This window comes from Elephas maximus, chromosome 4 (genome assembly GCF_024166365.1).
Source record: "Elephas maximus indicus isolate mEleMax1 chromosome 4, mEleMax1 primary haplotype, whole genome shotgun sequence".
Lineage (NCBI taxonomy): Eukaryota > Metazoa > Chordata > Mammalia > Proboscidea > Elephantidae > Elephas > Elephas maximus.
In genome coordinates this window covers 48,579,503-48,585,502 of record NC_064822.1, presented here as the reverse complement: position 1 = coordinate 48,585,502, position 6,000 = coordinate 48,579,503, and positions in this window count along the sequence as shown.

Sequence of the window (6,000 nt, the reverse complement as noted above, 5' to 3'; positions counted from 1 at the left end):
AGTAAATGAAGTCAAGGGCACGTGAGAAGAAGTACTGGCTGCATAGTATAAAAAGGGCCTGCATCGTATTGTCAGTCATCCACTTCAGTAGTGCAGGAAGCCAAGATGAGCAGCAACAGCTGTGTCCCATCATTTCATTCTTGCTGATCTCCTGAAGGCTAGTTCCGGCTTCAGTGGCCTTTGCTGTCCAGTACTTCTAATGTTTTTTAAGTCTTTAATTATCTTCATCAAATTCATTTCTGCTTGAAATACTAAAGGTAATTTCTGTTTTCCTGACTGATCCTGACTGATACAGGATCTTACTAAAGAAAGGCCGTGGCTAATATTTATCCTATTCACCTTCACAGGAACTTTGTAGGACAGACCTGAGTTTCTTGCCAGTAAATGACATTTGGGAAGTTTCACCCTCCATTCTGCTTTCTCTGCTTTACAGCTAAGCAGGATGACTAATTCCACCTACGCTTACATTTCCATCTTTGCATCCAGCCCCTTCTTGTTTTGTAGGACATTACCTTCTCCTACTCAGAACAACATTCAAAGGCTGTTTGTTCCTGTTTTCAGGCTTTTTTTTCCCCCATGGGGTTAATTACCTATCTCCTCCCAAAATGTAAATCTTACACCACCACTTAGCAGATTTTTTATAGTCTATATTCTGTACCATGTATTCTTAACTTTTATAAATGCTAAACAGCAAGCAAATAATTTCAAATTACAGCTTTTCCTAGTATTTCTTCACTTTTCTTATTCTAGGTTTACAGTTGTACTCTTAGTTTTCTCCAATATTGGGGGATGGGAGAAAGGAAAGAGGAGATAGAGAAAGAATAATGTTTCTCAATTCTTAAATGCATATTTTTGATTACATATCACCAATTTTATAAAAACAGTTTGTACCTAGTCAGAATTCAGCACAATCTGATTGCCTTGATTTGATTCTCTCTCATTTCTGTCATTCTGATTTCACCTTACCCAGGGATCCTAGCAACTTGGGTTGTAAGCCCACTTCTCATCCTGTATCTTTTTTTTTTTTTTTTCCTCTTCCTTCAGTTAGGAATGTTTCTGAAGTCATTTGAGGATAACAAGAGATAAATGTTTAGTGGCTTAATGAAGAACATGGAAACAGAACACTAAGTTCATAAAGGCTACTGATAACTCAGGAATCAGTAAATTCACTTACTTGCAAATATGAGAAGAGCGAAAGAAAATGCTTTGCAAATTATAAAGAGGGAACGTATTATCTTTCTGCCCTTCCAAAATGTAATCGTGAAAAAAAGTATTTCCCAAGTTACCATCTTCGGCAAATCAGAAAACCAAAAAAAAAAAAAAATTATAGTTCATAGTTCTAAACAATTTTGTCTTGAAATTAAGATATTATTGATAGCTTTCCATTGGTTACAACACATACATGAAGAATGATACAGAAAGCAAACACTTCTCCCAACAATGGCTTTTTCCCCCATGGATAGAAGTCTACAGAATTCATGCATACCCCAGAGCAGCCAGCAGAGGGAAGTAGAGAACTTCTCCAAGCCGGTGCTGCTCAGCTGTCTTTTGTTTCTGCTGTGATAACTTTGTGTATAGAACAATCATTGAACTGTCAAGCCAAATTAGCACAGAAATGCATGGAATCTGTTCAATCCAAGCCATCTCCTTTTTCCAAAAATTGTTCTGCAGTTTACTGTAGCACATAGAGTTAAAAAAAAAAAAAGTTACGAAGGGGATATTTGCATGTTTCGAATTAATTTGATATAAATTATGAAAACCCAAAGAAAACCATGTGGCCTTTGAAATTGCTTGCATTATTTATATGGGAAATTCTTCCCTACAGATAGCTTCTAAGATATAATCTAATGGGACTAGCCCCGGGTTTCATACATAGTTACTTAGCATTATAATATTATGTATGTATTTAGGACTAAGCCTCTTTCAACCAAATGAAGTAGAGAATGGAAACCATGATAGCTGACTTTTTTTTACTATCATTTTGCACGGACTGCATTCCATACTTCAGAAAGGAGTTCTAGATGGGGAGAGGAAAAAGCATTAAAAAGTTAGTCTTCTCCCCACACCTTCAGTTGACACAGGACAGGAACCATCCCAGAAGACAACTCATCAGAAATGAAAGGGACTGGTCAGCGGGTGGGAGAGAGATGCTGATGAAGAGTGAGCTAATTATATCAGGTGGACACTTGAGATTGTGTTGGCAACTCTTGTCTGGAGGGGGGATGGGAGGATAGAGAGAGAGGGAAGCCGGCAAAATTGTCAAGAAAGGAGAGACTGAAAGGGCTGACTCAAGAGGGGGAGAGCAAGTGGGAGTAGGGAGTGAGATGTATGTAAACTTATATGTGACAGACTGATTGGATTTGTAAACGTTCACTTGAAGCTTAATAAAAGTTATTTAAAAAAAAAAGTTAGTCTTAAAATTTCTCAAGTCAGTAAAAGAACATTCTGCCTTTGTGAATGTACAAGTTATTTGCATTGAATCTCCCACAAAAGTCCTATAAGAAATCACTGAAGAAATTTTTCAAACACATTTTGCACATTGAATATAAATAATAACATGCTACTCTTTCCCATGTTGATTTTTAATTCTCACAAAATCTATAAAACTAAATTTCTTATGCTTCTGTTCTTGTTAGGTCACAAAGTTTTTGGTGATGATATGATTGTTATGTGTAGTATTGGAGCCCTAGTGGTGCAGTGGTTAAGAGCTCAGCTGCTAACCAAAAGATCGGCAGTTCGAATCCACCAGCTGATCCTTGGAAACCCTGTGGGGCAGTTCTCCTCTGTCCTATAGGGTTGCTACTAGTCAAAGTTGACTCGATGGCAATGGGTGTTTTATGTGTATAGTACTGAGAAAGAAGGTAGAGAGAATGGTGACCAAAACATTTGAAAATCTACCTATGGATCTGAATTGGAAGTTTTGCCTTGTAGACGTTAAAAATCTCATAGTACTCTAACATATTTGAATGTAAGCAACAGAAAACTACTTTTGCTAATTTAGATAGTAATTTATTAAAAGGATTTTTTATAGGTCATAAAATCTCTGATAGGGCTGGAGACACAGGCTTGGAGTACAAGGAGACAGAAAGGACACCCATAAATACACTGTTAAACTGGTGTCATGAACACCTGACTGCTGCCATCCTTGAGAATGCCATCAAGGACAGAGCAATGCTAGACATCAAATGCCGCCACTAAGAGCGGTTGGCACTGCTGCCTCTAGGAACTAGAACTGGCTTCCTCTATTCCCACCATCCCTGCAAAAAAATGGATCCCCTGCATTTCTGCTTTATTGTATCACTGGTTTCTATTTTAAGGACTGGGGCTGACTTATGAATTACTACAGCCTTAGTACATACACCCAAATCTTAGCTTCAGAGGAAGTAGGAACAGTACAAATTTTGATTTTTGATGTTGCTGTGGTGGTAAATAGCCTTTGCTATTCAGTGTGGATTCCCCCAGGTGAAAAGTGTATTCATACTAGGTGACAGACACAATGGTGTATATCCACTACATGGCACCCTCAGTTGGCAATATATTTCACAAATACTTATGAACTGCCTACTGGGTGCCAGTCACTGATCCAGGTGCTAAGGATGCAGCCGTAAATTTCCTGCCATTATGGAGTTTATGGTAAGGCAGGGGAGAAATACTAAAACGATAGACCAAATAAACAAATTACATGGTTTTACTATGTAGTGATAAATTGTAGAGATATGTTAAAAAAAAAAAAAAGAGGGATGGTAAATGGAAAGAAGATCTTACCTAATATAAATCGATCATTCCTCATAAACAGATTCATTTACCTCCTCCCAATCAAGGTCAAGTAAAAATCTCATCAGATAGCATATCTTGTTCGAAGTCAAGGATCTCTAGATTATGCCCATTGCTCCTTTAATTCAACTATTATCCTGATTCCCTATTTTGTAAAATCGGAGGTTAATTATAAAGTTAACAATTGTTAGAAGAAAATTCTCCATGGATCTCTCACATTTCTGCATGTCTTCTGCCAGTGTTCATAAAATCGTAGAAGACGAACTTGCTAGCTTGCAAGTAGGGTAAATTCCAGATTCTTTACAGTTCTTGACAAATACCATAAGTATACTTTTTATAACAGAATGAGATAAAGATATAGAAAAACAAGGGAAACATTGGTTTAACCACATTAACTATACCCAGGACATAGTAGGGTAAAATGATGCAGGTATTTCTTCTGCAGCTGGTCCTGAGGCCATTGTTGTCTTTTTGAATTACCTCCTCAAAGTTCCTTTGTCTTCATCCAGATCCCTAGGAGGCTGAAGTTATTTGGCCAATGAAGTGTGCCAAAACTTTTGTCCTTGAGAGTTCCAAGGCTTTGGCCCTTCTCTTCCTTCTCCTACTCCTTCTTCTTCAACTCTGCCTCTGCCTCCTCCTTCACCTCTTCCTCCTCCTGTTACTCCCTGTCCTCTTTTTTCTTCTAAATCAGGTTTGTTGAAGCATAAGTTCCTTCAAGTTAAATTAACCCCTTTTAAGTGTATAGTTTAAAAAATTTCAACAAATTCACTACTGCCACAATCAAGATATAGAACATTTCCATCATCTTAAAGTGTTCTTTTGTGTTCCTTTGTGGTGAATTATCATCTACTACCTCTAGCCCCTGGCAAAGACTGATCTGATTTATCTCCCTATAGTTTTGTTTTTTACAGAATGTTGTATAAATGGAATCATATAGTATACAGCAGAAACCCTGGTGGCGTAGTGGTTAAGTGCTATGGCTGCTAACCAAGAGTTCGGCAGTTCGAATCCACCAGGCGCTTCTTGGAAACTATTGGGCAATTCTACTCTGTCCTGTAGGGCTGCTATGAGTTGGAATCGACTAGACGGCAGTGAGTTTGGTTTTTATAGTATACAGCATTTTGTGTTTGTCTATTTTCACTTAGCATAATGTTTTTGAGTTTTACCCATGGTGTTTCAGGTATTAGTCATTTGTTACTTTTGGTTAATAAGTATTATGTCACTAAAAGGATGTACCATGTACCATAATTTGCTCATACGTTCACCAGTTAATGGATACTTGAGCTGTTGCCAGTTTTGGCAAATATAAATCAGCTGCTATAAATACTTGTGTGTAAGTGTTTCTGTAAAAACACATCTTTTCAATAATCTTGGGTAAGCAGTTAGGAACGGGATTGCTGAGTTGCAGGCTGAATTCACACTTATTTTTACTAGAAACCAAGATCAGCTTGCTAGGTTTACTTGCTGCTACTCGGGTGTTGTTGCTTTTAAGTTCTCTCAGTTGACAGAGCAGGAAAATACATGTGTATGTATTAACCTATGTATACACACATTTATAAATATTTCTATGTGTAATCATTTTATCTGTACTAAACTAAACATGACATCATATGGATGTCTTCAACCCTAATCCGTTATCACATGGGTCATGCTATCCTCTTCCTCTTTTTATGTGTAAATTTCTAAACCCACAGTAAGAAATTTGGTTCCCACCATCCATTTACTTGTTAAATTCCAGTATACACATACACATATATAGCAGTATCATAATTGTTAACCCATAAACGCATGAAAAACAACTTTATCAACTAGAGTACATTGCTTATGTACAGTTATTTTTGCCTTTAGTCTTATAGACACCACTGATTTGCAAAGTTACTTACTTCAGCAAGTTTTTCTCCCCGACTCCGTTTACTTAGGTTGTTTCTTACATTTGTAATAAAGTTACATCCTCTTGTCACAGTCTCTATTCCTGGGATCCCTCAACCCCCTACATAATTTTTTTCTTTTAGTTTGCACACTTTAAGGATCACTTTTTATGCTGTAATGTTCTAATGTTTTGACAAATACATAATTTGTCACCATTACAATATTACTCAGAGTAATTTCACTATCCTAAATATCCCCTATGCTTAACTTTTCAGCTCTTTCCCCTTTTTCTTAACCCCCAAAATCAAATTCATTGATTTTTTTTAGAGTTTTGCCTTAAGCAGAATGTCATATAAT